The sequence below is a fragment of the Schistocerca serialis genome, unplaced genomic scaffold (assembly GCF_023864345.2).
Source record: "Schistocerca serialis cubense isolate TAMUIC-IGC-003099 unplaced genomic scaffold, iqSchSeri2.2 HiC_scaffold_1261, whole genome shotgun sequence".
Classification (NCBI taxonomy): Eukaryota; Metazoa; Arthropoda; class Insecta; order Orthoptera; family Acrididae; genus Schistocerca; species Schistocerca serialis.
In genome coordinates this window covers 8,244,137-8,256,412 of record NW_026047471.1, presented here as the reverse complement: position 1 = coordinate 8,256,412, position 12,276 = coordinate 8,244,137, and the positions used below count along the sequence as shown (strand labels likewise).

The window sequence follows — 12,276 nt, the reverse complement described above, 5'->3', positions numbered from 1 at the left end:
ATTGCTAGTGTGTTGGGTATTTCGCAGTTGTAACAAATTCTTAATTGGTTCAAAGAGCTGTGTATTTCTCTAACGACTATATTGTCAAAGTTTTGGTTAATTAAATTGTATTGTCATTCATCTACATCCACACGATTACTCTGCAGTTCACAGTTAAGTGCTTGTCAGAGGGTTCATCAAAACACCAGGCTATTAATCTATCGTTCCACTCTAACAGTTCACAGAAAAAACGAACCCTTAAATCTTTCCATGCTAGATCTGATTTCTCTTATTTTATTATGATGATCATTTTTCCCTATATAGATGGAGCCCACAAAATATTTTCTTATTGAAATTTCATAAGAAGATCCTGCCATAACGAAAATCACTTTTAATTCAATGACTGCAACCCAAGTTCACGTATCATATCCACGGCACTCTCTCCCCTATTGCGCAATAATACAAAACAAGATGTCCTTCTTTGGGCTTTTTTGCTATCCTTCGTCAATCGTATCTGATGCAGATCCCATACCGCAAAGAAGTACTCCAGAAGACGGTGGATAAGCGTAGTGTAAGCAGTGTCTCTAGTAGCCCCATTGCATTTTTTGAAAATTGTTCTGCCAATAAACCGTAGTTTTTGGTTGTTTACCTACGACATTATCTATATGACTTTCCATCAGTTACTGCGAACGATGACTTTTCTGACAGCAAATCACGAATTCGTGCGCACGCAGAGACGATACTCCATTGACTTGAAATTTGATTAGAAGATACTTATGAGGAACCATGTCAAAAGTCTTCTGGAAATCTATGGAATCAATTTGAGATCCGCCGTCGATAGCACTGATTGCTTGGTGAGAATAAACAGCTAGTTGTGTTTCACAGGAACGATATTTTTAAAATCCGTGTTGGCTGTTTGTCAATAAATCATTACCTTCGAGGTAATTTATAATGTTCGAGCGATATATATGTTCCAAAATCCTACTGTAAATCGACGTTAGAGATATGGGTCTGAGATTCAGCGGATTGCTCCTATTTTCTTCCTGGGGTGCTGGTGTGACTTTGGCAACTTTCCAGTCTTTAGCTAAGGATCTTTCGTTGAGCGAGCGGTTGTATATGATTGTTAAGCACGGAGTTACTGTACAAGCATAACCTGAAAGGAACCTCACCGATATACAATCTGGACTGGAGGCCTTGCTTTCTTTAAATGATTTAAACTGCTTCGCTTCGCCGCGGATATCTACTTCTAAGTTAGTCATTTCGACAATTGTTCTTGATTTGAAATCCTGAATATTTATTTCGTCTTCTTTAGTGAAGGAATTTCAGAAAACTACATTTAGTAATTCTACTTTAGTGGCACTGTCATCAATAACGTCAGTGAAGATAAGGAGTGCGTCTTGTTGCTGGTGTACTTTACATTTAGAGCTTCTGTGAAACATCACCAATCTTGGGTGTTTTGCGTTCATTTAAATTTTGCATGCTTTTTCAGTTTCTTCTGCATCAGTGTGAGGACCTATTTTAGGTGTGATGGGGATTCGGTACCATCTCTTATTAATTTATTTGGTGTATATCTCTCAATCTCTGTCGAAATTATTTCTCTGAATTTAAACCACATCTGCTCCATGCTTATATAGATTGGAAGGAGCTGAGACTCTCTCTTACGAAGGCGTAATTTTGATATTTATATCTTGTATAATGCTACCTTTTGTTTTGGCAAATAAAGATTTTAGTGGCACATCACCGTACTAACCTCCGTGCCCGTTCCCCACTCCTTGAATCAGGAAATTAGATTCTAAACATAGTACATTAATTTTGCTGTCTGAGCAGCAAAATCAGTGACGATGGTTGAAGTACAGTGGATATAAGGTGGATGCTGGCAATCGTAAGAAAAGCGTTGAAGACCACAAAAACAGCAACTTTTTGTCATGATATGAAGACAAACTGGCTCAGCACCTAACAGTCCTTCATTTTACGAGATGAAATAATTATGGCACGGTGTTTTAAGATTCTGAGTAACCACAGCTCTTCCAAATACATTATAACGAGTAAATGTAAGATTACAACGTGTTTTCAGGTTGACTGGTTTATTCATTTTTTCCAATGACTATCCAGTCACAGTGCTATGTTATATCACACTAGCTGACAAAAAAGTGGAATTTAAATTTATTCCATGTTATATGGATGTTGTTTGAGGTCTGCGACTGTACTATAAGATTATGTGGAATAATTTATACTGCTGCAGTAACTTTTCATTAATATTTTATTAGCACAATGCATTTCGGCATCATGCATCATCAGGTGCATTATACAGTTACTTATACATCAGCTGATAGGTTATGTACATTAGCTGTGTGTGCCTGTGGGGCTAAGAATCGAAAAATAAACTTGTGTGGAGGGATAAATCTGTTACTGTGTGTACATTATGTGAATAGCATGATGAGGTAATGTATTAATACGTTTACTTAGATTTCTGTTGGCGACTTCATTTTCTGGCACACAGAGCACAGTAATAGGTAAATCACAACTTAGGATTTTCACAAACATCTGTTTACATCTTTCCAAAGAGTTTTAAAAATCAAAGATAAATTACTTGCAATTTCAAAGACTGTTAACATCTTTCCAGAGAGTTATAAAATCTAAGCTAAACTACTTACAGTTTCAAACACAGTAATATATACCTGTAGTAAAGATGAGGACTTTTATCTTGATGTATAGGCAATATGGAGAATTTTACATGGAAACTTAATGAAAACTATTCTGTCAATGCACCTGATGATGGCAGTATGCTGCGGAAATGCATTGTGCTAGTAAAATATTAGTAAAAAGTGACTGCAGCAGTATAAATTATTCCACATAAAAAAGTGGAGCTCCTAGATGGGGAGGAAGAAACAAAAACAAAATTACAATTTGAGAGAGTATTTGACGTTAGTTCAGTGATTACAGGCTAGAGTCAAATTTACGACGAACTTGGCAGTTTGAGCCCTTTTGTCAGAACAACTTTGCAGCCACTCTTTCTTGAACGCATGGTCTGATTCTGCTGAGAATGGTGTCATAAAACCATTGTATCCTCTCCTGGGGCAAGCTGACCCACAGCTGTTGTAACTGGTCCTTTATATCCCGGATACAGGCACTGCGCCGCAGTTGACGCCCGAGAGTGTCCCACACGTGCTGTATTGGGGACAAATCTGGGGATCCTGTTGGCCATGGGAATACCTCCGCATCGAGCATACACTTCATAGCGACATGTGCCCTACTCGAAAAGTGCACCACGATACTGTTGCTTGAGAGGTAATAGACGAGTACGCAGGATGTCTGTGCTACGTCGTTGCGTCGTCAGAGTTCTCTCAGTCAGGACCAAAAAACACACCCGACGACTTCCCGCACCATTATGCCGGGAGTAACACCGCTGCGCCTCTTCAAAACATTGGAAGAATGGGATTTGTCCGCAGGTCGCCGCCATACCTACCGCCATTGGCCACCCGGGGTAATACAGAATGGCGATTCATCCCTGAAGACAATGGGACGTCATCCAGCAACGCCCCATGCTCTCCAGTCATGACATCAGTCAAAAGGTAGCCGTTTGTGTTGTGGTGTTAACGGCAGCCTACACACGGGACGGTAATTCCCTAGTACGACAGCTGTTAGTTTCTGGCCAATAGTGCGGGATGACACAGAGTGTTGCACAGATTCCGTTACTTGTTCTCGAATGCCAGGCGCAGACCTGAAGGGGTTACTTTCTGCTTGTTGTTGCAAAATATAGTGATCTTTCCTTGTGCTGGCCAGAAGTAGCTGACCGGAACATTGATGACGATCATTCCTGCTCTCAAGATCCCTCGCAGTCCAATATCGGACCACTGTCACACAAATCTCGATATCGTACGTCCCGAACAGTCGTTCAAATGGACAACCTGCACCACGCAAGTAACGAGCAGTCCTTAGTGGTTCGCCATCAATTTTTTTATCTTAAATTTCTTTGTGGATAATGCCCTTTTGGCATATCTATTATTTCATAAATGACATATAAGTACTGCCAGTCTTTCACGATAATTCCGTACTTATAATTGTATGATACGTTTTTAGTCATAATTCTGTGACCATGTTATAGACCATTCTTTGGTTTAAATTCTGGGGATGACACTCCTAGCAGTGTCGAAACCCGGTTAATTCGTTAAAAATTAGTGACCGAGGGCTGTTTTCTTTTAATTGTATCTCTAATACATTCTGGTAGCCGTTCTACCTGCCACAGAGAATTATTACAACTGTAATCATTAACTTACCTCATAAAGGTGTATACGTATGCGAAGTCATATTGACATCCGACCATGTCATCGGTGAGCTCCACTTTTTTGCTAGGCCGTGGATTTTAGTGTCAGTACAGTCATTGTACGTCAATTTTAACGGCTGGTTTAAAAAGAAATGCGAGAGGCAGTCAAACAGTAATGCCTCCTATATTTTTTCTCATTAAATAAAGTTGGTCAAGTGAAAAATTTGAGTTTGGCGCTATTCTGTAAAGCTTCTTCCCCAGTCCACTGCAGTAGTATGTTTGTGTCAACAGACGCCAGTACTGCAGCCGCTTACAAAATGGCCGACATCGATGTTAACATTAGCGGTCTGTTGTAGTATTCTTAAATGCAATAAGTGAAACGCTCATTCGCATTCATGGAAGACTGAAAAATGTGTACAGCGGTAGAGAAGTGGATATCAGCACTGATAAACAATGGGTTCGTCGCTGTAACGAAGCTGAAGGGCAACCACCGTTGGCTGACTAAACACAGAGTGGCAGGCTGGTTGCTACCACAGTGACTCTCCAACAACATTCAGTGGTGGCGGTAGATGATTTGCATCGCATTATCTCACTCGATAAGGTCAGTGGATGACTATTATTCAGAAACTGGGATTTTGAAAAGGTTTATGTGACTTGGGTATCAAGAACGTTAACCGATCAGAACAAAGAGGCAAGATAAACAATTGCCTCTCAACTCTTGCAGCTCTTCCGTTTGGAGGGAGAGGAGTTTCTGGAAAAAATACCTGTGACTGGAGATTAAATATAGAGGCATTTTTTGAACCAGTATCAAAGAGGCAGCCAATGGAATAGCCTCAAAGGAACTCACAGAAGGAGAAAAAGTTCAAACGTGTGTGAATGGCTACAGTATTCTAGGATGCAGAGGGTGTGATTATGGCTGATTTTTAGGAATAGGGGTGCAAAGTAAATTCAGTCCAATACGTCAGAGCCCTCAAACAGCTTAAAGAACATCTTCAGAGAGTTCGCCCAAAAAAGGCTATGACAGATGTTATTCTTTTGCTTTACAACGCGAGACTACACTCCAGTCGTAACACCGCTGAAGGGACTGTGAAAACTGAATTAAAAGCCTTACCTGGCACCATTGTACGACCATCTGTTCGAGCCGCTAAAAGATCATCGTGGGTTCAAAAATGGTTCAAATGGCTCTAAGCACTATGGGACTTACTATTTGAGGTCATCAGTCCCATAGATTTAGAACTACTTAAACCTAACATCACACACATCCATACCCGAGGCATGATTCGAACCTGTGACCACAGCAGCAGCGTGGTTCCGGACTGAAGCGCCTAGAACCGCTCGGCCACAGCGGCCAGCGATCATCGTGGGATTCACTTTGAAGATGAGAAGGCCGTAATTATGATCGTGCGTCAATGGCTTCAGAGGCAAGACTATATACACTTGAATACATGCTCCTGGTAAAAAATGGACCAAACCTGTAGAAATGGACGAAGATCATATTGAAAAGTCGTATATTAATCGTCGGTGTTGTGGTTTTCAGCCTACGTGGTTGCAGTTGAAATTCTCGACAAATAAAAGGAAAAAAAGGCATTACTTTTTGACTGACTCTCATATATCCTGACCTCATATTTTTTTATTCCGTTTCGAAGTTGTATAAGAACGTAATCCAACTGCGAACATTTTAACTATATTCGTTTGAAATTAATTTATTTTGGCTGCTCATGACTTCTATGGTCAGCGCCTTATTCATAGAAGCAACAACAGGAACAGTTCCGCACAACCCCCAACGATCACAACTTAAGGCAACAGGAAGAGTGTTCATTTGAAAACATAAAGTCTGCTTTTGTGTTTTTATCCATTCCGAGCATGTTGTTCGTATGCAGTGTGATTGTTGTGCGCCTGGTATTCGCCTTTGATTACATGAATGACATTTTACGAGAAGAAAGCTTCTCCTTTTAGTCCACTCATTTTGAGCCACAAGGGGGGATCTGTGATGATAAACTTTGTGTTCTACCTTACAGCAAGTCTTGTTATGGGTGAAGCCCCGTCAGAGAGGTCCACTGCATGAGCGTCTAGGGAAGTGATTCCAGTGGTGCTTTCCCGTTGCCTTCCAGTGATGATGATGAAATGATAATGAGGACAACACAACACCCAGTTCCTGAGCAGATAAAATCTCCTACCCAGTCGGTAATCGAACCCGGGCCCCTTGGCGTGACAGACCGCCGCGTTGACCACTCAGCTGTCGGGGCGCTGTTATAATAGATTAGAGAAAATGAACTTATTTGCCAAGATCGTTGATAAATAACCTTTATTCATGACAATCCGTTTCGGTAATCAATGTTACCATCTTCAGATCTAGACAGTTATTAATGGTCTTGGCAAAGAAGTTTATCTTCTGCAACCTAATTCTTTTAGTTTTATTGCCATTCTTGCATACGATCGTTTCTGACGTGGGAGCTGTTTTGGCCAGAGGTCCGGCTCCACATGTGGGGAGTCGTTGGGTGCGCGCGCCGGCTCTCCTTATAACCGGGGCTATTAATAGCTGTTCCAGCGCCGCGACCGCGCGATCACTGCGAGGTGGACGCGGAGACCGCCGAACCCTGCACAGAGCTGTCCTCCACACGTCACAATGTACCTTCGCAGTCGAGAAAGTCCGGTTCAAAGATGTGGCGCAGCCATCACAGCGTTAAATCTCTCTGTGGCGATGGAAAATCCCTTTGATGACCATCTCCTACAACAACCACGTAAAAAATCTGCAGATCTGCAAATCACTTTTGGTGTAGACTTTGTGGTATGTCAAAAATCCTTACTTTTAATCAAGACCAGATTCAATGAAGTGTCAAAACACTTTGATCACCTGCGATTTTAGTCTTTCTCGGCATATTCCACTGATGAATTATTCTCGTGTTATCAGCCGAGTGGGAGTGTCGTCTTGTCGCTACGTTTCAGTGACTTGCCATGGGTTCCCCCCCTGGCCCCAGGTATTGCCAACTTGTACTTGGAGCACTTTGAAGATGTGGCACTGAACACCGCCCGCCATAAACCAAAGGTGCTTTACAGATAGGTAGACTATACTTTCGTAGTGTGGCCCCAAGGCAAGGAAAAAACTACAGGAGTTCCTACGCCATCTCAATGGCATACATGAGAGCATCAAATTCACAATGGAGGTAGAAGAGAATGGCTGCCTTCCCTTCTTGGATATTTTGATCAAGAAAAATCACGACGGTACCTTGGGACACTGTCTACAGGAAGAAGGCGCACACGGACATATCTCAATGCTCGGAGTTGCCACCATCCAGAATAACGTAACTTGGTACTGAAAACCTCAGTACAAAGAGCTAGGTCGGTCTGCGACAGCGAGAGACTGCCGCGTGAGTTAGCACATCTGCCTGAAACCTTCCGTAAGAATGACTACACCGAGACAAAAATAAGACACGCCTTGCGTGCAGACGAAGCAAAATGTGTGGCGTTTCTGCCGTTTGCTGGACCGCTAACATCCAAGATCGCAAGAATATTAAAGAAGCACGAAATAACGACCGTCTTTCGCGCACCGAAAAAAGTCAAAGATATACTTGGCTCATCCAAAGACCAACTGGGGCTGCAGACGCCGGGCATTTACAGTATTGAGTGCGAATGTGGGATGGAATATATCGGGCAGACACAACGATGAATCTCCCAGCGCTGTACTGAACACATCAGGAACGTACGACTAGGACTGACAAACAAGTGCGCTGTAGCAGAACATAGCATTATCGAATTCGGAAAAGAAGCTGTGCAGCTCCAACGATTTCTGGGACTCATCTTCAAAGAGGCAGTGGAGATACGTCTGCAGAACAACAGGGATAGCGTTTTTAAGCTGAGTGCAGCGTGGGATTCCCACAATTGACGAAATACTTCAGGGACGCTCCGATCTGAAGGTAGCGACATCCGCAGACAGGTTGGATAGCCTTCCGATCTCGACGGCGGGCCGCTCTCATCCCCCCCCCCTCCCCCCGGACCACTGACGACGCGGTACCCCCTTCCGGAGGAATGTGATTGGCAGGCCTACAGAAGCGAATGCGGCCAAGCAGCTATATATAGATATGCAGAACACAGCACCCCGACATTCCCACAAAGTGGCGGTTGAAATTCAACGCCACAAAGAGCCAGGCAGTCGTCTTCACTCGAAGTCTTCTGCCACCAAGGCTTACGCCGCTCGAAATCCTGGGAGAACCTATCCCATGGAATGGGAAGGCGAAATTCCTAGGGATTACCCTAGACCGCAGGCTCACCTGGAAGCATCACATCCGTGATGTGAAAGGGAGAGCAATAGGACGCCTCCGCGCCCTGTATCCGCTGCTAAATCCGCAGTCGTCATTGCCACCGCAGCACGGCATCACGCTTTGGTTTGCCCACTGTTAGAGTATGCGGCCGTGGTCTGGGGGAAAGCCGCAGATGCTCACATTGTGACTCTGCAGCGGATACAGAACCGCGCCCTGAAGACTGATATGCATTTTCCGAGGCGTTTTTCGACGCGCCAACTTCACGAGGACATCGGGATCCTGCCTCTCCGAGACAGGTTCCGCGCCATCGCCAGGAAGTTCTACGAGAAGACGGGACGCTCTCGCAACCGGCTCATCCGTGGACTGGGCCAACCACCTCATCACAGGCCAACCACGCGTTGGCCTGACCTGCTGAGGGATTAAGTTTTACTAATCCCTCAACAGAGTGTGTCATTCTCTTTTTCAGGTTACACCAGACAGGACCAATCGACAAGAGTGGTAGTATATATTTCTCTCTCTTACAGGAACCGCAGGAATGACAAATTTTTGTCTAAACTGCACCGCCACGAGCCAAGGGCAGGCTCGTCATTCCAGCGTCAGCGTCAGCACCCCGACATTCCCGCTCACGCTGCGGAGGGGTAAGCATCGCTGTTGTCGCTGTTGCTACTCGAGATGTCGGGACGCGGAAGGGGACTAAAGCTGCAACCCTAGCGGAGTTGCTGCTCACGCTGGCAGGAACGTCCGGCAACAAGAAGAAGAAGACTGCAGCGCAGTGCTTTCGCTGCCAAAAGCTTGGCCACGTCGCCAAGCACTGCAGCGCCGCAGTGTGGGCAAGCACATGACACACGCGACTGCAAGATAGAGAAGGACACCCCTTGTACCTGCGTCAACTGCGGCGGCGCACACGAGGCGAACGCCCGCTCCTGCGCCTACAAGAGGAATTGACGCGGACCGGACAAAAAGAAGACGCAGAAGCAAGTGACCACCACATATGAAGAGGCGGTCTCTTGTACACATCATCACACAGTTTTGGTGTTTTCTTCTTTAGATGTGCTAGTTTTTGTGCCACTGTTTTCTTCTTTTGTGCCATTAGAACTTCTTTTTTACGGTAATTTCCAACGTTAATGATGTACAGTCCATTTTCTGATTTGTTGCCCTACAAAATAACATCTCCATCTTTCACAATCTTCACCTTTTCCTTGTCAAAAGTTCCCACTCGTCCCTTTTCAGAGATGACATTTACTGACAATAAATTTCTTGACAATTCACGGACTTGGGGCGTATTTTCAACAACACCTGTTATGATCCAGCTTCACAAACAAGATAAGAACACATGAAATTTCCGTTTGCAAGCTTAGTTTTAGTATTTTTGCAGCTATTCAAACGTGACATAATTTTCCTTTCACATGTGCTCATTACTTCCACTCTCTGTCTTATCAGTATTCTTTTCTTGCATCAGAAAGGAAAACTGTCTTTGGCGCTTTCTTCATCTTCCCAAGTTCCTCTTTGTAAGAAAGGCAGTTCCTATATTGCCCAGCAGTTTCCTAGATGATATTCACCAAGTGGAGGGCACTGTGTTTGGTTCCAGTTTTTTAACACTCGATTATATGGTGACCTGAACCTCCATATCTAAAGTATTTCACCGATTTGTCATTTTTCTTATTCTGATCTTTCTTCTTGTGCATGCGGATCTTCTTTATTTTTCTTCATTTTATCTTCTTCTGATTGAAGTCTTGATTTCAGATGACGATGTCTTGGTCTCTTCTCAGATCTGATAGTGCAGTTCGTTCAGCTGCGGTAATGTTAAAGCTGGTCTTCTTAGGTGGCGCCCGAGTCAGGATACGGCATGAATCACGCCTAATCTCTTCGGCAGCTTCCTTAGGAAGTTTCAGAACAGCCTGTTCTATTCCACTAATCACATCTCGGATAGGAATGGTCCCAGGTGTAGGAGCAAGATTCAGACCTTTCTCTAGCACCGAAACTGCAGCGTCGTCCAGCGTCTTTTCCGTGACATCATCATCTTACCTGCTGACAAAGGAAACGCTACTGTTCTCCTCTCACGCACAGAATATAACAGCAAGATGCACAAACTGCTCGACGATCCTGCATAGAGTAAATTAAAAAGTGATCCGACGGGTAGGATCCAGAGGAAGACTTTGGAACTCATCAGGAAGAGCTCGATCCCAGCGCAAGTCGCTAATGGTTTACGTCAACAAGCTGCAGTTCCTCCTAGACTCTATGGCCTTCCCAAGATCCATAAGAATGGGATGCCTCTGTGCCCCATCGTGAGCAACACTGGAGCACCTGGCAAATATCTGACGTCACTATTGGGACCTCTCGTAGGCAAGTGCGACCATCATATTCGCAACACTGAGGATTTCATAGGTCGCTTGAAAACTCTTAGACTGCAATCATCGGATCTCTTAGTAAGTTTCGATGTTGTGTCTTTATTTACAAAGGTCCCCTTGCAGGACTCTTTAGAGCTCATTAGTAATAAGTTTGAGGAGGACATAGTGGCACTATTTAAACATGTGCTTACTTCAACATACTTCTTATTTCAAGACCAATATTTTGAACAAGTGGACGATGTCGCCATGGGGAGCCCTCTTTCTCCTGTGGTGGCCAATTATTTTATGGAGGACTTTGAAGACAAAGCACTACAGTCAGCCACTCTCAAACCCTCTTGTTTTCTGCGGTATGTTGACGATACGTTTGTGGCGTGGCCACACGGACTGGATGTTCTACCTACGTTTCTTCAACATTTAAATTCACTCCATCCGAATATTAACTTCACTATGGAAGTAGAAAAAGATGGCACTTTACCTTTTCTTGATGTTTTGGTACGAAGGAAAGCAGATGGAACCTTGGGACACAACGTATACCACAAGCCAGCGCATACAGATCTATATTTGCAGGCCACAAGCTGCCATCATCCGGCACAATGCGATAGTGCATTACGTACGCTAGTTCATAGAGCGCGTGTGGTATCTGACTCTGAAAGCCTGCCGAGTGAGATGCAACATTTGAAGAGTCTTCCGTCAAAACGGTTATTCTGAGAGACAGATACGTAATGCATTCAGGCCCAAACGAGTTCAGTCTATGGAGTATAATTAAGATACGAAGACACCCACCACCTTCAACTTCTTGTCGTACTTTGGTGCCATGTCGTCAAGAATCGGAAGAGTCCCTGAAAGATATGACATCAAGTGTGTTTTCCGACCATCTGCAAAACTGAGGAACCTGTTAGCGGTCGCGCGGTTCCAGACTGAAGCGCCTAGAACCGCTCGGCCACAGTGGCCGGCTTACTTTGGATCAGGTGGTCGAGTAGCTGCTGGGGTATAGCCTCTCATTCTTGCACCAGCGCCTGTTGGAGCTCCTAAAGTGTCGTAGGGGTTTGAAGATGTGCAGCGATACGTTGACCGAGAGCATCCCAGACATGCTCAATGGGGTTTATGTCTAGAGAACAGGCAGGTCACTCCATTCGCCTGATATCTTCTGTTTAAAGATACCCCTCCACGATGGCAGCTCGGTGGGGCCGTGCGTTATCATCCATCAGGAGGAAGGTGGCACCCACTGCACCCCTGAAAAGGCTGACATACTGGTGCAAAATGACGTTCCGATACACCTGACCTGTTAAAGTTCCTCTGTCAAAGACAGGTAGGGGTGTACGTGCACCAATCATAATCCCACCCCACTCCATCAAACCACGACCTCCACACAGGTCCCTTTCAAGGACATTAAGGGGTTGGTATCTGGTTCCTGCTTCATGCCAGA

At 44.3% G+C, this 12,276-nt stretch overlaps 1 protein-coding gene across 1 annotated transcript in view; it reads right to left on the bottom strand.

Moving 5' to 3' along the window:
- Nucleotides 1-12,276, bottom strand: part of LOC126438147 (L-dopachrome tautomerase yellow-f2-like) — a 98,918-nt gene that overhangs the window by 64,329 nt on the left and 22,313 nt on the right. The gene's annotated exons all lie outside the window — the stretch shown is intronic.